At 49.5% G+C, this 20,912-nt stretch overlaps 1 protein-coding gene and 1 long non-coding RNA gene across 4 annotated transcripts in view; both read left to right on the forward strand.

Moving 5' to 3' along the window:
• Nucleotides 1–20,912, forward strand: part of GRID1 (glutamate ionotropic receptor delta type subunit 1) — a 735,632-nt gene that overhangs the window by 552,791 nt on the left and 161,929 nt on the right. The gene's annotated exons all lie outside the window — the stretch shown is intronic.
• LOC141370300 (uncharacterized) overlaps nt 2,662–20,912 on the forward strand; it is a 29,499-nt gene continuing 11,248 nt past the window's right edge. The window contains exon 1 of the long non-coding RNA XR_012374206.1: nt 2,662–2,870. This is a non-coding gene — a long non-coding RNA (uncharacterized lncRNA). The remainder of the gene's footprint in view (nt 2,871–20,912) is intronic.

The following is a 20,912-nucleotide window of genomic DNA, read 5'->3' on the forward strand; positions in this document are numbered from 1 at the left end:
GGTTTTATATGCAACCCTTCCTTCTTGAACTCACCAATTCTCCTCTCAAGCTCAGCTTTTATATTTAGGTTTCTTCCTGTACCTTTTTGTCTTAGCTCCTTTTCGTCTTTTAGTTCTTTGTAACAGTTTCATAAAAAAAGAAACATCCTCTGAATTATTTTGCAAATGTTGTTTACTACATTGTTCCTTGTTCTATCTATGGTCATTCTCTCTAGCACTGGAAATAGATTACTCAGTGAACTATTGCAATGCCTCCTGTAAGATGTTAAGATTCTTTCTGAAAGTGTCTTGGCCAAATGAGCATTGCTGGTGGGGACTACATTTCCCAGGATTCAGTGTATCCTCACCTGTTCTGTTTCTTCTCCACTTCTTGCCCTATAGTTCTTTGGCAATTGTTTTTCCTGAATGACTTTAGGGCATTTTCTGAAAATATGTTTGGGGGACAGTAGTTCTTCTGAATGTGTATAGAAGTTAAGTGAAAAGTAAAAATGTCATGTATTCAAATGCATTTAAGAAATACTGAATGAAACAAAAGTATAAAAGACTCTTTTTTTTTTTTTTACTGAATGGCTTCTGAGAGCTTTTTAATGGCTCTGTATCTCCTTGGGATGGGGCTAGCTGAAGCTCTTTGAGCTGTACCTTATAAGACAGATGTTCTGCAGAATACGTTTTGGGAACCTTTGCTGTCACAAGTTGGGGAAGATCCAGAGAATCATCTGGCTGCCCAGGAGCAAGAAGCACAGACTAAGGGAGTTGATGCACACTCTTCAAGTTAGCATAGACCCTGGGCTCCAATCTCAAGAGCAAGTGAAGAAGGGGAGGGTGATGTTAGTATATCCACTGATGATGTTTCAGAAAGGTGAGGCTGTCCTGTCTTTTGCAGAAAAGTATAGGCAATGCACTGACTATATTTCTCAATTCATATCCATCAACCTTATGTTCAATGGAAATTTCCCCAATATTTACAGTAAGATGATTGCCAGTATTGTCTTCATCTTTTTTCTTTGATTTCTTAAAAAATCATTTCTGCATCTTCATAAATATTTTAGTTAGAAGTTGGGAGAGAATGTGCCATCTGCCATTTTAAACCAGAGACCTATCTAAATAGTGCAAGAGGTTGGTAAATAATCCACATTGAATTTGCTGTGCCTTTGGGGGCAGGGAAGGCAATCACTTGGAAGTAGACCACCAGCTTTATGCTTCTCCAGGAGTGTTTGACCTCAAGGGCACGGCTATGTTGCCTCATGATTACAGCCGGCAAATGCACGGTTTTATCTTTCGCTCAGCTGCTTTCGCAGCATGGGGCTCTATTGGCACCCAGTGGTAAGTACTGGCTACACCCCGGCACTGGTTTAGAAGTAAAACTTTGAACTTGCCACTACTTAAAACCCCATCAGAGGTAGGTGGGGAGAACCAATACCTTTAGTAGATTACTTGAAAGCTCTTCAATGTATCCATCCTTTAGGTACTCCAGTGTTTATAATCTGGGAAGACTGGGCATCGAGGGCGCCTCCTCTGTTGAGAATCGCTCTCCTTCATGGGCACCCTGAAATATTTTTGGTGTGATGTCATTGGCTGTCATTGAGGGGCAAGGTTAGAAACATGCTTAAGAATTAAGAAGCTCATGATCGACTTTATTGGGGGCATGGGCTTGAAAACACTCTCTGCCTGCCACATGTTTTCTCTATAAGCACTGAAACACTGAGATTCAGTCTCAGGGATAGAAATAGCTATGCTGGTTCTTGTCCTATGATACTATAAATCATGTAAATGATTAAGTTACTGATCATGTTAAGTAGCTAAAATGATGGGTGACAGAGTTGATATTCAAATCATTATGGCTGACTCGGGGAGGCTAACGAAATAACCTCAGCAGGGGAGAATCTACAGCCTTCATTTGGGTAAAAACAATCCATTGAAACACCTGTCCCAACAGAGAGATGATATGGCATTTCCAAGAGTGTGTTCTGAGCAACAGTACTTCAAGAAGATGCTTCCCGAAGGAGGGGGGCTCTGGGGAGACCGAAGTATGAGGAACGCTATGTGTTAAATCTATCTTATGATGATTCACAGCACACATTAGCATATTAAGTTTGTAGTAAAGAAATCTGCCAATTTTTTCCGGAGCCATTTTTTTTTCTTCCCAAGTTCATTTACCAGAGGACTTTTCTTGTTGCTGCTGCTGCCGCTTTTCCCCGTAGGATCTCGTACTGTTTGAGGACTGCCCTGCAGAGTTCCCTTAGCAAATGCTGGATTAAATCATGCAGCCTAAGACCTGTGGGTTTTTCCTCATACCATCGGCTGTCTCCCAGTGTAATCATGCTCTTATTTTTCATATGCCCATCCTTATCTGCCTGGAACTTTGTTTTCTTGGCAAGAGTAGCAGTAGTTCCCACCTGTGGGGGTGTCTAGGCCATGTTGCCCCTGGGGCAGTTAATATCGGTCCACAAAATCAGAACGCGGGGAGATGAGGGCCTGCAGAGACCACCGGGCGCTGAGGTCGGAGAAGACCTGTGACCGCCCGCGGGCTAAAAGCAGGACTGGATTCCTTCATTCGTGTCTTCACTGACCTTCCAGGCCTGTGCTAGATTCTGTGAATGAGGTCACAAATAGGAAGGCTATAGACGTTGACTCCAGGGGCCCAACATCTGGAGGGGGGGACAGCTAAGTGAACAGACAGTGGCCCCACAAGTGCCAGGGCCTGGGGTAGGAGACCCTGGAAGAGGAAGTGATTTGTCGAGGTGCAGATAAAACTTGATTGGGGAGCGCAACCCTGCACTAGGCTGCCTGGGAGCTGCCAGCTGGCGGCAGGCTACGGATTCCCGGCCGAGGAAGTAGGGGCCGTGAGACTTGCAGCTTGCCGCACAAAGGTGCGTGTCAGCAAGCGCCAGTAGTTGCTTCTGCTAGGGGCATGGGCTTAGAGTGGCCAGACCCAGAACCCTTGAGGAAAGGAAGACCGAAACGGGAAAATGAGTCTGGAGGGGCTGCGAAGGCCCGTCTTTCAGGGGCGAACTACAGCAAGTGGGGGTGCCCCCACTCAGTGCCAGAGACGCTTGAGCTGAGATCTAATATCTGGCACTTGCCAGATGGTTAAACTTGAGAAAGCCACTTAGAGATTTGGTAAAGGTCCTTTTCTCCGTTTGTTAAAAGGGGACTTTTTGCAAGGCTTAAATAAGGTCGTGTGGGCTTAGCCCAGTGCCTGGCGTATCTTCTGAGCTCTGTGCAGGTTACCTGCTATATAATAGCTAGGTTTCATTTTACAAAGATCACTCCGTGTGGTGAGGGTTTCTGGGGAAGAGGGCCTAGGGGCAGAAGGGGAGGTTGAGGAGGCCACTGAAATAGTCTCAGAGAGAGACCTTCCGACTATTGAGCAAGGCTCTGGCAGGGAGGCTGGAAAGCCCCGAAGGGTTTGAAGGAATCAAAGAAGGGAGATAGAACTTGAGGACTGCTTGGGAGGACTAGGCGACCCTCAGTAATTGAGATCTTGCCTCCTAAAAGCACCCAGGACCCTAGAAGTAGTCCTAGGACAGTATGTCTTATAAAGGAGTGGAAGTGTGCTCTGTGTTGTTCCAGAAGGAAGAACTTATAGGAAGACAGCTTTCAACACAGCTGTCAGAAGAGAGCATAAGCTGCCTTGTGAAGTAGTGAGTGCCCCATCACTGGGGATATTCAAGTAGAGTCCAGATGCTGTGGAGAGGATTTCTGTTGCCCATGGGATTTTTGACTATCTGTCTTCCAAAGGTCCTTCCAATTCTAAGTTTCTGTAATTCTGAGCCTCATCCAGATTCTGAGGTAGTCACTGGTTCCTAAAACCAATCATAAAGATGGGGGCAGATTTAAGATCACACCACACAAATAACACACAACGCAGCATTTTCTTTTCTGTCACGATGGAGGGATTTGCATATTTGGAGTCAGGCTGGGCAATCTCATATCCTTGATATTGGAAGCCTTTTGGAAGTTTCTTAACACCTGTATCAGGCCATGTTGGGTGCTTGGTGGCTCCCCCTTGGGATGAGGTTCTCAATCTCAATGCGTGTTAAAGGCCAGAGCTAGGCGTGATGGTCTTTCCATCTGCATCTCCCTGGAGATGCCTGTATGGATTTCCTCTTTTGTAGCGTCTGAACATCAGGCATACTACCCATCAACAGTTACCTTGTTTGAAGGTGGTAGAAAGAAAAGGACCACACTGACTGTCCTGGGGGGTGCGGGACTCAGCGGTGCCAGGGCTCCCAGAGACCTGAACATCTTGACCCACGGGAAACACCATTGTCCACAGGTAGTTCTTCCTGCTGGACACCTGTCTTGAGTGGGGCTGGGGTGGGACAAGCATGTGGTGGAGCCCCAAAGCAGGCATCTGACTAAATCTGAGCTGATCTGCATCGTTCCTACTGTTGTCTTTCTGTTGGGCGAGGACCTGAATTGCCCTCTGCTTTGCTGGGCTGCTTCCTCAGGAGCCCAGCACTAGGGTGTGGTTTTGTGGAAGGCGCATGCATTGCTGTGGCTTCCCCTGCAGAACCTGGGGTGTTCTTTTCTGTTGTGCTATTGGGGTGTCCTGCGGGGAGGGGCTTCTACTTCAAGTGGGAGAGGACGACTTCCGTTGAGGAGGCGCCCAGGTGGGCCCTGCCTTGGAACCTGCCCCACGGATCTGGGTGCCCAGACAGAGCTGTCGCAGTCGCTGTGCTCAGCCTGCACCTGGAGGAGGGCAAGGGGAGACCACAGCCCGAGGCCTTCGGCAACTCTCAGCTTGGATCGTGAGCCGTATTCCAGAGTAATAAACCCTGCATCCTGCCAGAGAACAAATCATTTCAGCAAGAAAGAGGATTCTGGCTTTCAGTGTCTGATGACTTATTATGAAGTACAGCCAAGAGGAAAAATCATTTAAAAAATATCGAAAGGCACCTCGCCAGGGCTCCCTCCACTGGTGGAAATATCAATACAAGATTTATTTGAGGCCCCGAGTCCCCTGGCATCATCCAGAGACAGGGACAACACTGTCTGCATTTCAGAACTGACAGCCACAGCTTGTTTCTCCCGCGTCAGCCTTTGGGAGCTCTGCATGTCAAGGTGGCTCTCTGGTGGCGCTGACAGTGGGGACGTGATCGTCCGGCGGGCCGGGCAGCAGTTCCAGGGAGGCCGAGGTCCCAGGCCTGAGGAAGGACTGTTTGGGGAAAGGCATACTCTGCGGCTTGGCCTGGAGAAGACAGAGAACTTGAATTACACCCCTGCCCATGAATGCACTTCTCTCTGCCTCTGTGCAGGACTCCCAGGCGCCCCTCCCTCCTGGCGCTGCCGCCCCTCCCCCTCCTGCTCTCCCTCCGTGGCCCCTGCACAGAGGGCCCAGGGTCTCCCGGCTTCTCTTTCCTGAGCCCCACCATTTTTCATCGGCTCTCTCTGTTGTTTTATAATCTTCCTTCTTTGAAATCTTGTCTCTCAGGTTTCTTTTCCCTTCCAGGGACTCTGTTGTCTGTAACTTCTCTGAGACTGGGGAGAATATCTGTCTGAACTCTTCATCTTTTTTCCCTCTCCCTCTCCCTTCCGCCCTTGCGGTGGATTTTGCATTTTCATCGTCTTCTCTTTTAGATGTTCCTTCCTTCCCCACGCCTGCCCCTGCCTCCTCCGCCCATTTTGGGGGGAAATTCTCGTCATCGTTGCTTTCTTCCTGGTCATTGCCCAGCTTTGAGGAGCGCTAGCTCCCTATGGGAAGTGAGGGGAGGGATCCGGACTGGCGGAGGAGAGAAGTGGGGCAGTCCTCCATCTCCATGGGAACAGGTGATGCCCTCTCACAGATTTTGGGCTCACTCTGTCCAAGGTGTATGTCTCTCCATAGTTTTCAGGATTCAGAATTTGAAGGGACTTTCAGAAAATTGCCTCCCGATGTATGTGCTCCTTGTTAGGGCTTGAGCTCTCTGCCCTCAGCTCCTTCGCTCCACCTCATCTTGAGGCATCTCTCCTGGCTGGGGCTGGGAGAGACCAGGGCATGGCCTTTCCCCTGCTCAGTGCCCTGTTGTGCTGTGTGGGGTCTGGCCTCTTCAGCGATGTTACTTGCTTCTTCCACGGGCTCCCTGCAGCCCTCGTGTGGGGACAACTGTGTTCTGTTCATTAGCATCTGTCTTTTCACTCAGGTGCCACCACCCAGCAGGTGTGGTCTGGTCACTGTGGTTTGGAGTCTCTGGGGGTGAAGGTCCCTCATTGTCTCTGAGAAAGGAGGGTTAGAAGGGAAGCGGATTATGGGGGCAATAGAGTATGTTCCCCCCACTCCCCCAGGCCCGCAGGAAGACCAGGACCACAGCCAGTGAGCTTCTTGCCTCTGCTTAGGAAGTGATAGGATGTGGCTGGCATCTCAGAAGGCTTCCCTAACAAGAGAGCAGGAGCTGGGTGGCAGAAGGCTCTGTCCAGGCCACAATGAGGACTTGATCAGGGCAGTAGGTAGGGGGGAGGGAGGAGGGATTTGAGGAGGAGGAATGACAAGCCAGATGCCCCTTAAAACGACAAGGGGCCTGACTTTGTGAAAGCCGGGTGTCTCTCTGCAGCCACCTCCATTCTCAGCCTCTGGGTGTCCGCTCATTGAGCAGGGTGGTCTGCCTCCACGTGTACCTGACCGAGCCGGAAGGCAGGTTGGATCAAGCACCTGCCCACCCCCTGCCAGGCATCTCCTGGGCTGACCCAGGATGGGTTCAAGCATGAACCTCTAGTGTGCCCTGGTCCTGTCCTCTTCCTGATGGCGTTTGGACCCACCCCACCTCATCTCACCTGCTGCCCTCCCCTCTGCCCAGCTAGCCCATTCCCTATGACGGAGCTTCCGTTCTGCCCAGCTCCTCATCTCCCCGTAATTTCTCTGTCCTGCTGTCTCCTCGCAGACGTAGACCTTGTTTGTTTCTTGCCAGTTTCCCTTTTTCAAGGCCTGAAATGGTTCCTGAGTGTAGAGCCAGGTCCCTTGAGGACAATTGCCTAGTGACAAAGTGCTGGTGCTTGGCAGAGTGTCATTTCATCATTCTTCTGCTCCATCTATGTTTATTGAGTTCCTGCTATCTGCCAGTCATGGGGTTAGGTGCTGGGGAAACGACAGGGGACAAGAGAAAACGGAGCCTTGCCCTCCCACGTTTAGAGGCTGGTCCTCCCCCCCCCCCCCAGGGGACATTTTCAGTGGTGCTCTGAAGCCTGTGGCTGTGGGAGGATAGGATGCTACCAAACACACAACAGTGGTCCCAGCCTGGCTGGGGGTGGGGAGCGGGAGGTGGTGGCATCAGGAAAAGCTTCTGGACAAAGTAACATCTAAGCCAGGAGTCCTGGCACAGATTCAGGCAAGGTTGTGCCAGAGGGAGAGGCCTCCCTGCAGATGGCATAGCAGGTGTGGATGCCTGAGGGGCATGAGAAAGGTGGGTGCTGCCTCATGGAACCGGGGGCTCCTTGGGGTGCAGGAAGCGGGAGAGCAGCCTGCCCAAATTGCTCGGACTCTTGTGAACCACACTTGGGCGTGTGGACTGTCTTCCCGGGGTGGAGGAAAGCTTAGCATTTTAGGAGATCGCTCTGCCACAGGGTGGGGTTGTTTAGGACCGGCTGAGGCTGAGCCTGGGGTGCTACAGCACCCCTGCTGTGTACCTCTGCCAGCCTGCGTGTGAGGCACCAAGATCACGTGGGGGCCTCGGGCACTGCCACTCCATGGGCAGGTCTGAAGTCAGCTCAGCCCTCCTCTCTGTTGTGAAACTCGAGAGTGCTCGCTGCTTTAGCCGTGGCAAAGGAATCCGTAGGGCCGTGCTCAGAGCTGAAACCTACCTGTGCAACCAGATGGGTGTCTGGTACGAGGAGCCACACATTGTCCCAGACGCTGCACCAGGAGCTGTGCAACCCTCTCCTCACCCTTAGAGATGGTCTTTGTCCCAAACCCCCATTTTCTAGGCCAGGGAGAGATGCAGCCCCTGATTTTTCCTCCGGATTTGCTGTGCTGCCGGTCCCCTGTGTGCTCTCTGTCCCTCCGGGCTGCACTGGCACTTCCCCAGGCCCTCGGGGCAGGTCTCAGCCTGCACGCTCGTGGCAGGGCCCTACCAAGTGTGGGCTTTGGCAGGTGTCTCGGTCCCAGAGCCAGCTCTGTGCCTCCTGCTTACATAGCCAGAATCCTGAAATTCGAAAATAGATCATAGACATGTGGATGACCTAAATCCAAGCAGAGTGGGCCACTCTGGGGGAAGACAGAGCTTATTTATTTATTTATTTATTTATTTATTTATATCCTGCCTCATGCCAAAAAAGGATTAGTGGCAGCTTATGGAAATATTAATGTACAACTGGAGGTTGGTTCCCCGCCCCCATTTAAGAACCGGGGGAAATCAGAGCAAAGAGAAATGAGGGCAGGGATACAGGATGAAGCCAGTAGAAAGATTAGTAGACAAATTGCATGCACCCCTTCTGCCTGCCACCTCCCACATTCTCCAGTCCAGATGTATTTCCTGGGCAAGTTCTGGCTTGAGCTGAAGCCTTTAAAACAGCCCAAGCACTCCCAGCTGGTTCAGTTATTAGAGATCAGCTCCAGATGCTCCTTAGTACCTGGGAGCCTGCCGCTAGCCACACTGAAGAAGGAAACAAGTTCTGGGCAGAAGACCAGGCTAGTCTATGGCAAAAATAAATTGGGTATCCCAGGAGGAGATGAGCCTTCCCAGATACTCAGGACTTAAGAAATCTTCAGTTGATGATTTATATTTACGATTTTTTTAAAGATTTATTTAGTTATTTGAGAGAGAGCACACACAAGTGGAAAGGGCAGAGGGAGAAGGAGAGAGACTCTCAAGCAGACTCCATGCTGAGAGTGGAGCCCAAATCAGGGCTTGATCTCACGACCCTGCGATCAGGACCTGAGCTGAAACCAACAGTTGGTCACTTAACCAACTGTGCCACCCAGGTGCCCCGATGATTTATATTTAGAAACATTTAGTGTTTGCCTTACATCAGAGAATAAATTCACGTGACCTGCCAACAAATCCTCATGGACCTTCCTCTGGGATAGCCAGGTGCTGCAGAGAGTCTAGCAGGGAGACAGACCATAGCAAGAACACCCCTAAATGTAAGAATTAAAGGTTGTGGTAAATGCTAAGAAGGAAATGGGAGGGGTTCTGATGGAGATAGGGCAGTGCTGGGGGCAGGGCCATGCTCTCCAGGGTTCTTTCTGAGGATATAATATACAAACGGAAGCCTAAACATTGAGCGGGCGAAGAGCCAGGGGAACTGTGCTGCAGGCAGAGGAAGGGAAAAGACAAAGGCACAAGGTGTGACAAGTCTTGGAGAGTTCTAGGGATTGATGGGAGTTGTATGGCTTCGATGATGTCTTTGCCTTCACAACTTCTGTTTTCACTCTAGGGCTCCAAGGGCTTCTGCCTGAGGGCCTGACTCTGAGACTAGTCCAGGTGAGAGTCTGGGTCCTCTTGGAGGCATGAGGGGCTCAGGAGGATTCAATGGTTCTGCCTCTTAAAGCAGAGGGAGCTCATCAGGCTGGATGGACAGCTGTGTTTCAGCAGGGGGGGGCTTCATCTCTTCTGGTCAGGATTGGCCCCACCCGATGAGAAGGGGAAGGTGCTGGAAGAGGAGCCTGCATGCCCAAGGGAGCGCTTGAGGATTTAGGGAGAAGGATTGGATTGGAGAACCAAGACCAGGAAATCAGGTATCCTCTAAGAGGTGCATCATACCTAGTGATCAGGGGGTTCCTCCTAGAAGTATCCATGGTGAGCAGTTTCTAACTCATGGTCTCCCTGAGAACTGCATGATAAGAAACTGCATGCAGACACCCTCCAGTCATTGTGTCAGCTTACCCATTACTGGGAAGCACCCGGTCCCCAAGGCAGAGAACAGGGGGTCAAACTCAGCAGTCTATTTAGGACATGAAAGAGACTTTGCCTGGTCCCCCCGCCAGTGAGATCTGATCACGGGCATTACATGCTACAGAAAGGCCCATGTCCGACATACCTTATTACATATTAGTTTTGAGAGAGGCCAACAGGGACATCAGGAGAATGTGAAGGGCAAACAGAGAGGCCGCCTTGGGTGGGATCTGTTCCATGGGAGGCAGGGTCCCAAGATTTTCCACTGAACAGTTATCCCTGCAGATGCTCCCGGGTCAAGGTTGGTTGAGTGTGTTGTAAGTGCTAAGCTTCAGATGTGTGGCAATGGGAAACAGGGGTGGGAGCTTGATTGTCGAGGTGATGTGGTAGTATTGCTGGTGCTCTCAGTTCATGGACCCGTTGGTACTTTGGTTTTCTATTCAGAGGGCAGAGGCCAACAGGCAAACCATTGAGCCTGAAAAGAAAAGCCGGCCTGGTAGTAACTTGCAGATTTTCAGGGAGACCTTTAATTTGGATCTAGTTATTCTTGCTGAATGTAAGGGGCAGAGATGATAAACAACATGAGCCAAGCTTGTACAAGCCCCATGTCAAGCCTGGGATTTCCACCCTTACCAGTAAGAGGAGGCCACGTGGAATCTCAGATCTGCCAGTTTACTTACACTGACTAAGACTTCATCTCCAGGGCTTATGATAAGCCTGCCATAGCCGAGATTTTCCAGTGCTTTCCAGCTCTGTTCGAATGTGTTCTTTCCACAGAGAGCAGGGGGGTTGTCTTTGTAATCTGCCACACCCTCCTTCCTTCCTGACCCGCTGGGCCCAGGTCAGTGTCTGGCAATGCTCTGTGTAGCAATGTGGGGAGCACCTGTCTCTTGTGGCGAGGCTCACTGCACCTCCCTACTCCTGCTATATTCCAGAAGGAAACTTTCCCCCCACAGAAGAGTAAATGAAGAAAGTTAAAGGCTGACAAGCTGTAGGCATTAATACTTTCTTTTTTTTTTTTCATTCATTCATCAACTCTTAATTGGAGTCTACCGTGTGTCAGACACTCTGCTAAGGGGTAATTAAAGGCAAAATAACTTTTTTCCATGAAGTTTATAGCCTCCTGAGGGTGACCGATGAGTAAGGAGATATTTATGATGCGATCAGTATTTTGCAGGGGTAGTAGGAGATGAGAGCAGAGAGCATAACCAGGAGCAAAACCTGGGGAGTGATTTTGGAACAGATTCTCTGAGCCATAAGGCCCCTTCTCCAATCTAGGAGCAGAAGTATCATTCATAGAAAGAAATTATGGTGGGAAATGCCTGGCAGCCTAGGCCCTCCGTGGATGGGTGTCAGCAGGACAGAGCACCAGAAAGTGTTGGGTTTTGGCAGTAGACACCTCTATTGAGAGTGGCCAAGGGATGGTCTGGCTTGGGAGATGGTGGAGGTCCAGCTGGTGGGGCAGTGCGCTTGGCTGGGCATATGCCTGTTTCAGACAAATAGGTGGCCCCGAGTTTCCTTGTAGTGGTATGTGTCACTGAAGCTAAGCAGGCTGTGGGGAGGGAAATAGGGTTGGTTGTGCAGGAGATAGCCGTGACATCAGCTCCCAGTTATCCCACCCGGGATTCAAAACAAGACTGTAATTCCTATAGGAGAGATGAGTGAGAGGGAGAGATGGGAGGCTAGCACCTAGGTGGGTACCGAACCCACGAACAAGCCAGGAGCTGCTCAGGGGGTAGCTGTCCCCACAGTACCTTTTATGAATGGGTTCCAGATAGACAGCGGAGCCATTGCTCAGAGGGCAATGCAGATTTCATGGCCAAGGCAGCCATAGGCTATGTTCTTCCACCCATCGTCAGCATTGTTCAGATCAGGGGTCCAGGCTGGCCCCGAGGATGGCAGCACCAGTAAATCCAATGGGCACAGGAATGGCCAAGACAAGGGAAGGACTAGTCACATTTACCAGGCTCTTCTCCTTGCCAGGCACAGTCTGTCCTGGACACTCTATGTCTGTGATCTCACTACAATGGTACATGAACGGGAATGGTCTCTGTGTCCACCAAGGAGCAAGGCAGAGAGAGTCTAAGTCACTTGCGAGCAGCTCAGTCATCCTTGGTAGGCCCCATGCTCCAGACCTCTGTGGCCTCTGTGGCCCAGATGGGAGGGGCAGACCAGAGCCTGGAGGCAGACGAAAGTCTCTCCATAGCAGAAGGGCTCAGTCCCCGATTATACTAGATCACGGTGGCAAGCCCAGCCATGACTCTGCCCCTCACATGGGTTGTGGGGTTGGCTGGGTGTGACCCCTAGGCAGGCTGGCAAGAGACCTCATTCTCTAATGGCTCGTTCATTTCCAGGTTGAAAACGTCTCCCTCCCACTGCCCCTCCTTAGCCTCCCTGCCCTTTGCAGCCTGGGCCCTGGGAGGCTATACTGACATCCCAGGCTCACAGCAGGTTCATCACCCTCTGCACAAATCTGCTTCCTATCAGCCAGGTCCTGGTGGGGGGCGGGGGGTGGGCGTGCTAATCTAATGGGCCCTTTCCCCCTCTGTAATTACTGTAATCTATAACAATAATTACAGTCCATTTTATTTTAGTACCACTTATCTAAATGTGGCTGTGTACCACTGAGATTACCGAAAGAAGTAAGCCCCTGGGTGAGGCGGAGGGTGGGGCCACGTTGGAGGAGAAGGCGGCCTCACAGCTCATGGTGACCGCCTTTGCCATTCTGAGCTCCTTGCTATCCTCCCAGAACGCCCCCACTTTCTCCTGAAGTCCAGCGACCTGCAGATGGGTGAGCCACTGAGCCACTGGGAAAGAGGCAAGACTCGTCACATCAACTCTAGGAGTGACTCCCCAGGGACAAGGTCCCCTTGGACCTGAGAGCCGGAGTGACTCCTGGCTCCAGCTCCTGGGAGGTGGCCGCTGCAGTCTGGTTGCACAGTCTGCCGGGGATGGGGATGCCCTCCTCTACACCCAGCTTCTCAGACGCCTCACGTGCTGTGTGGCACATGACAGGTGCCTAACAAGTGTTTGGCCCCTGATTCTCTCTCTGGAGGTCTGTCTTTTACCCATCAGCCTCTGCAGCCACCTCCGAGGTGGGTGCTGTGAGGTATGCGTGTATGATTATGGGCTTGAGGATCGGTTTATATACACCAGCAGTCAGAGCTTGTGTTTGATGTATATATATGTATATACTAATAAGTAAACTGGAACCCTGTTATTGAGATGAGAGTCAAATAGTTCTTTAACATGGAGATGACATGATTTTATTGTTTTTAATTTTAAAGATGTATTTATTTTAGAGAGAGAGAGCGTGAGTGAGCATGGGGAGGGCAGAGGGAGAGGGAGAGAGAGAATCTCAAGCAGATGCATGGAGCCTGACACGGGGCTCAATCCCACGACCCTGAGATCATAACCTGAACTGAAATCAAGAGTCGGATGCTTAAGCGACCAAGTCACCCAGGTGCCCCTGGAGCTGACATGCTTTTTTACCATCTTGAACCAGGAGATTCCTGGTCAGATAATAAACCCTCCGAAAGAGTTCTTCTAAGACAAGGTCTATGTGTCTTCAACTTTCCTAAAATTTATCTTATTTTCTTTGCTACATGTTCCCCAGCTCTTTTTCACCTGTAGCAGATTTTGGTGAAGGTCTGACGTGATGGAAACATCACAGCCCTGTATAGGAAACCACCCAGGAATTCAGCATTGCATGCTCTTGTTCTTAAAAGGCCCTTGCCTAGGGGGGTGGGGGGATGGGTTAGCCTGGTGATGGGTATTAAGGAGGGCACGTATTGCATGGAGCACTGGGTGTTATACGCAAACAATGAATCACGGAACACTACATCAAAAACTAATGATGTAATGTATGGTGACTAACATAATAAAATAAAATAAAATAAAATAAAAGGCCCTCGCCTACCCTGCCTTGCCAGGGGCACTGCCAACCTGAACCAGCCAATCCCTTCCATGTGCCGTGGTCTCCTAGCGTATCCTGGTCTGGCTGTCCTTTCTCAAAGGCTGCACCACTCTTGGAGGGGGGTTTCTTTTGACTCAAGCAATTGTCTGGTGGCAATGACTTTATGTTTTTTCAGAGTACAATGATTCTGGCCATGCTAGATGAAAGGGAGCATTGGTAGTCCCTGAGTGCCCATTTGTCTGCGCACTGAAGCAGACTCCTAGCAGTTTCCTGAGGTGACTCCTGGTTCCATCAGTGATAATCCTTGGCTTGCCTCACGGCACAGGTGAGACATGTTCCTATTAGCACTTGTGGTTTCTACAAAAGGATGTCATCTCTACATGGCTCTATTTCCTGCAAAGACTTTGAGGTCGCTCCTTGACTGGCAAGCAGAGAGCTATACTCCCAGAGATCGCTGGGCGGTACCAGGCGAGTCCAGAGGTCACCATCACTCTTTCTGTCCATAAACCAGCTGCAAAAATCCCCACTCAGGATCGCATGAAGACAAGAGGTCTCTCCTCTCTTCTCGATAACATAAAGTCCATTCTGAAGTCAGCCTGTGCATCTGCAGGTGGCACCCTTAAATGCCCAGCCCTCCCCACACATTTGGTGGCACTGGTATGGGTGCCTTGTACTCTACCACCTGAGAAGCAGGATCTGGAAAGTTTTTCACTGCAGTCATTGCAAGGGGGCTGCCGCTGCTGTGGGCCACTTCTTCTCACAGAGCCTGGGCTTATGATCCCCAGGAAATTCTTCCTGATTATCATGCCAAAAATAGTCCTAATCCTCAGAACAATTTGTTTGCATGTATCTTCTGGATATGAGGCATGTGGTGACTAACAGCATTCACCTGTCCGGGCTGATTCCTAGGAGGTTGGGAGCAAACGTGGGCTCACTTGTTGGAGAGGTGGAGACCATCTTTGATTTCTGGTCGGGTGCTGGCTCCAGTTTGTTTCCATCCTTCCTTCCTTCCTTTCTTCTTTTGATCCCATGTCAATGTAGGCTGTAAGCTGTCCTAAATCCCTCCTGGAAAAAGGTTTATACATCCTACACACACTCATACACACACACACACACACACACACACACCCAGGCTTGTACATGAATCTTGTCTAGAATGGTCCCCAAGGCCAATGTGACTTGTCACCCCTGACCTCCCTGACTCCACGACAGCTGCCCTGGCCTCCTTCTACCAGGCACACACTTCCTCAGGGTTTTTGCACCTGCCATTCCTTTAGCCTGGAATGCTCTTCTTCCTGATATTCATTGGGCTTACTTCCTCAAATCCTTCAGGGTTTTACTTAAATATCTCCTTTTCTTCTATTTATATATTTTTAAAGATTTTATTTTTTTATTTGAGAGAGAGAGTGCATGGTGGCAATGAGTGGGGGCGGAGGGGCAGAGAGAGAGAGGGAGAGGCAGACTCCCTGCTGAGGACCTGGAGATTATGACCTGAGCTGAAGGCAGACACTTAACCAACTGAGCCACCCGGGTACCCCAAATATCTCCTTTTCAATGGATCCATTTTGGTCCAGTTGACTTAAAATTTCAACACCCGAACATTCTCTATCCCTCTTCTTGTATAACCATTTGCATTAGTCTGTTAGGGCTCTCCAGAGAAACAGAACCAGTAGGAGATATATATATAATATATAAATATGTTATTAAATATGTATATATTATATGTATCAACTAACTCACGTGATTATGGAGGCTGACAAGTCCCAAAATCTGCAGGGATGAGTTGGCAAGCAGGAGACTCAGGAGGCCTGAAGTTGTAATTGCCGTCTGAAGGCCAGCAGGCTCAAGACCCAGGAGAAGCTGCTGTTTTAGTTTGAGCTTGAAGGCAGGAGAAAGCCGATGACCCAGTCTGAAGGCAGTTGGGCTTCAGGAGGACTTCTCTCTTACTTGGGGAGGGTCAGCCCTTTTGTTCTTTTCAGGCCTTCGACTGGTTGGATGAGGCCCACCCTCACGGGGGAGAGCGATCTACTTTACTCAGTCTATAGATTTAAATGTGAACCTCATCCCAAAACACCCCCACAGAAACACAGAATAATGTTTGACCAAATATTTGGCCACCCTGTGGCCCAATCAAATAGGCACACAAAATTAACCATCATGCTCTCTACCACACGCTTTCTTTGCTTGGTTTTTTGTCTCACTCACTCCCGTAGATTGTAGCATACAGCAAAGCTGTGATTTTTGCTTGCTTTGTTTAGGTTTAGAATGAGGCCTGGTAGGCTCAGTCAACATTTTTCAAATGAAGAGATTCTGTTTTCAAGCTGACAACAGACAATAATACCATCCATCCCACAGAGATCTCATGAAAGACACTGGTTGCCAACAATTCCAGCATTTTCTTGGCGGGATGATATAGATTCAGACTACTGTGTGCACATACCTTTCTGATCTGCAGGTTAATTGTTAAGTGCTATAATTAGTATTGTTGCTGTCATTATCATTTTGTGTTCACTCTAGTGACTCCCAGACCTGGCTGGCTTTTTAACTTAGGAATGTCATGAAATTCTTAAAAGAATATTAATTTGGATTTATTATAATTAAACTTCTAATTTATGCCCTGAGGAAGATTAATTTTGAGACAAAAGACTAACAATAAAAGATCAAACCAACGCTAAACTATTGAGAATTCCTGGCTTCCGGAATGACTAGCAAGGTCTGTCGGACCTTGTCAGGGCTTCTGAGACCAGACATTTCAGGGTTCAAATCTCAGCCCGATCAGTCACTGACTGTGTGAAAGCTAGTCTGCGCTATTTTTTTTAAATGCACAATAAGTCTCATTTCTTTGCTGCAAATTGGAGAAAGTGATATTTACCTCACAGGCTTATGGAATATGACTCTTGGGGTAAAATGCCTGCTACAAGGCCAGTCATGTAGTAGGTGTTCATTAAGTACGGGTTTTACTCAAGAGGCTGAAAGGAATGAGTTAGCCTTTCGTGAGCCAAGCCCTCTGGTTGGAAAGTATACCTCAGGAACATGCCTGTTAACTAACTACATCCTGCAGGCATTTTCTCATGTGAACTACGTGTTTATGCTGGTCAACAACCACTATATTATAGCTTATGTCATCAATAATGCCACATTTTATTTTATTTTTTTTAAAGATTTTATTTATTTGAGAGAGAAAGAGAAAGAGCATGTGAGTGGGGAGGGAGGCAGAGAGAGAAAGAGAATCCTCACGCAGGTTCCCCACTGAGTGTGGAGCCCGACACGGGGCTTGATCTCATGACTCTGAGATCACAACCTGAGCTGAAATCAAGAGCCAGCTGTTCAACCGACTGAGCCACCCAGGCGCTCCAATAATACCACATTAAAAAAAAAGCCAAGATTATTCACTTGTCAGAGACACACTATAAAAAAAAATAACAGTATGGATTTCGGAGGACAAAGACAATTTCTGGCAGTGCCGGAAGTGCGTATATAATGTAGCAGAAGCATGTAGAGGTGTCAATATTTGAAGGAAAATGTTCTTCTCCAAATGACATTAGGACTCAGGAATCTAAGGGCATTAGCTTTTGTTTCTTTCTAGATGAGGAAAAATCATCCTTGCTTTGATACTGGTTTTGTAAAATTGGGTTCTGCTGCCTTCACACTCAGTCTGGGAACAGAGATTCAGATGCCAGCTCTTAATCCTGGGCACACCTACCTTTTCATCTCCCCGTCTGGTTGGGGTGTCAGGAAGAAGCATTTCCTGTGATACAGAGAATCCTTTACTTCCCTTGCTGCCTGGGTTTCTAAGCACATATGTACCCGTATGGAACCACCCTCTGGGCCAAGCAGGGCATCCTGGTCTCTCTAGACAAGACCACACACTCTGGAGATCATAATAGTACCAAATCTTTATTAAGCCTTTACTATGTGCCAGAAATTCTTTGAAGCACTTTATATCTTTATAACTGATTGAGTCCTCGCAATACTCTTGTGACTGAGGAACTGCTGCTTGCCTCCACTTGTAAAAAGGAGACACAGGGAGGTGTAGCTCACCCAGGATCACACAGCTCAGAAAGGGGTGCAGACGCGGCTGGACCCAGATGGTCTGCCTCCAGATGGGGCGTTAAGGAAGTTGGCACACGAGTGTCACTGACACATCTAATCTCTTATCAGGCCTCTTGTGTGCCCGGCACCTCGTACATATCACCTCTCGGTCCTGGCAGCTACCCCCAGGATGGATTATCATCCTCATTTTACTGCTGGGGGAACTGAGGCAGACTGAGTTTAAGTGATGTGCTCAAAGTCGCAGGAATCGTAGCTGGGAGAGACAGGACCTTCGCCGAGGGGGGAATGATGAGAATGAGGCTCTTGCTCTCCCTGCAACGCTGGTTCTCGGTGGTTCTCCGCCCTCTAGCCCTCCCGTACCAGCTCCTGCAAGCACACTTGGTTTCTGGGTCTGAGGGGATCTGTTGGCAGTTGAAGGTCAGAGTGTTCCGGAATCCCAGCTGTTGGTGACCTTGGCTTTGAGTCCATTTGGGCTACTGTGCCCATGGGAGCAAACCATGAATGGAGGGGGTCTAGCAGACCCTCCTTTCCCACATAGCAGAGGTGGTCTGAGACCTCAGGATGGGCTTAGACAAGGGGCCCATGATGCTCTCCCTACTCTGTGCCATGCCGTGAGGTGGAGCTGCTTTGCTCCTTTCACTTCCCCCAGGCTTGCTTGACCTGGCACCATCTGAGCTTAACAGAGCACACAGTCTGGGCTAGAGCCTGTGGGAAGTAGATAAAATCAGAATCTGCGTGGAGCTACAGCCTGCCCTTCTCCACAGGCATCTTCCATCACCCCCCAGACTCCAGTGTGCAAAGCCAAGCAGGTGCTGATGCAAAGGGCCACCTCTGCGAACATGGTGGCATCATGGGAACCACCCATCATTTCGGGATTTAACTCTCCTTTTCCTTTTCCACCCTCATCTCAGCAACTGTGAGACTAGCTGGCATTGCTGTCTGCTCGCTTGGGGGCAAACTGATAGGGGAACAGGCCCAGAACGGGCAGTTAGGACCTCTTTAGATGGTATGATTTAACCTCATCACGTTTCTGCTTGTAGAGCAGATAACGCTGTCAAACGTTGTCCAATCTTTCTGGTATTCAACATGTTTTAATTAAAACAGAAAAGCGAGGGCTGGGCTGGGAGAGGAGTGGCAGAGCCTGTCCTTTTGGATTTGCCCAGCAGTTTATCATCCTATAGGTCTCTGTCCTTCTGGAACACCTGGGAGTGGTGTCTGCTGGGAACGCTGGGCCTGGCACAGAGTAGATGCTGAGTCAGCACCTGAGCCCAGTGACAGGGATGAAACCCTGGATGAAAGTGGGAAGGCTCCCACTGGGGAAGGCGGTTTGCACTTTCCCAAGGTAGGCTTTGGATTTTTCTGAAAGAGTAGAGCAGGGAAACAAAAGTTGAGCCTTGTTTCCATTTATTGGTTTTGCGTGCTTGCCCCGGGGCTTTTGCAGAGCTGGAACACCAGCAAACGAGACAAGGTGCTCCTGGGCCAGGGGCTGGCGAGCCACATGTTTCCCTCACATGAAAGGTGTTGGAGCTCTCCCACCCAACTTTTTCTCCAGCAGCAACTCGGCTACAGGAATGGCAGGAAGAAAGACAGGTATCTTACTTGGCCGAAAATATTTTGAAGAATGACAACTTAAAAACATTTCTGTTTAAATAGTCAGCTCCTCGTCAGACTTCGATGCGTTCTTCCCCTTCACATCCCTCCAAATATTGTCATTCCCTGGGGACAGTGTGTTGTTCCACAGGCTTCCCAGGTGGTGTCTGTCACGCCCCAGCTTTGGGGGTCTTTCATGTTCTTTGTCTCCAGCTCAGGACTCTTCCCACAGGTCATTGCTGAGAAAGATCTTTCTTTCTGCTTGGAATTCTTGGTTTCCTACTGACTCTAAGTTAGAAACCAAAACATCAGCATAGCACGTGTGCCCTGCTTGTCCCCGTGCCCTGAAATTGTTCCTTATGGGTACCTCCCATCCACTGGAAAGTGAGCTTCCTGAGGTCAGGAACAGTATCATTTTTGCCCATCGCAATGTCTCAGGGGCCTATAGGGACTAGCTGTGACTGCGTCACAGATGTATACGTATGTCTGTACACGTATACATGTGTGGATATGTATGTAGCATGAATAACGACACCATTCTGGACAGCCTGGCCCTGGAGTCGCATTGCCAGATGTCATTTCCACCCTTACCTCGGCTTCTCTTGGTGTCCGTGTCTTCCCTCACAGAGCCACCTGCTCATCGCCTCGTCACTCTGTGCCCCTGCTCCCCCACCCACAAGCCCCACTGGGTTCACCTCCCGCCTCACAGGATGGAACAGTGCATCGGATGTGCTCATCCCCGGAGCCTGAGCTCATAGCTGTCCTCATGCCTCCGGGACCCCTTCTGCTGGAGCCGGGGCTCCCTGCACTCCTCAGAACCCCGTCCCTCCTCTGTGATCACCCTTATCCCCTTGTTGCCTGTTTTCATCCTCTGTCTACCCATCTCTGACATTGCACAGGGGGCGTGGCCTCCTCCTGCAGATCCCGTGGGCAACACGGACCTGGCACATAGACACCCAAGAATTGGTTAGATGACCGAGTCCCGAGGTGATAGGCTGTGGACAGAAATACATCTGGGGTGTGGACTCGTTCTTTCCTCAGTACGTTCCCCCATGATTTCAGGCATAAACTTCTGCATGTAAGTGTATCTAATGACATTAAATGTCTGCCTGTGGTTGCTGACTGATGTGATATCCTCTGCCATGGTGACCAACTTCCCCAGTTTGCCTATGAGATAGGGTTGGAAAGTGCTGAAACTGGCAGGGTTGGTCTGTCCTTCTCTCCTGAGCTGTGGCCAATTAAGAAGTCTCTTTAGTAGATGAAAGGCTGGGTATTTGCTGCTGTAACAATCTTTGGTGCCTCCATCAGTTTATAATATCCATGAAGACAGATAATGACACCTCAAAGAAATAAAATTAGACAGCAATAGGATACAGGTTTCTGAAAGCTTTGAAAAATTCTAGTGCCCAGCTCCCACCCGCTACCACTTCAATCCTAAGTCTGGGGGATGGGAGCCAGCCATCTGTCTATTTTTTTTTTTTTTAAAGATTTTGTTTTTATTTATTTGACAGAGAGAGAGTGAGAGTAGGGGGAGCAGCAGAGGG

The sequence above is a fragment of the Callorhinus ursinus genome, unplaced genomic scaffold (genome assembly GCF_003265705.2).
Source record: "Callorhinus ursinus isolate GAN/ISIS: 27379988/994484 unplaced genomic scaffold, GSC_fseal_2.0 scaffold31, whole genome shotgun sequence".
NCBI classification, from domain to species: domain Eukaryota; kingdom Metazoa; phylum Chordata; class Mammalia; order Carnivora; family Otariidae; genus Callorhinus; species Callorhinus ursinus.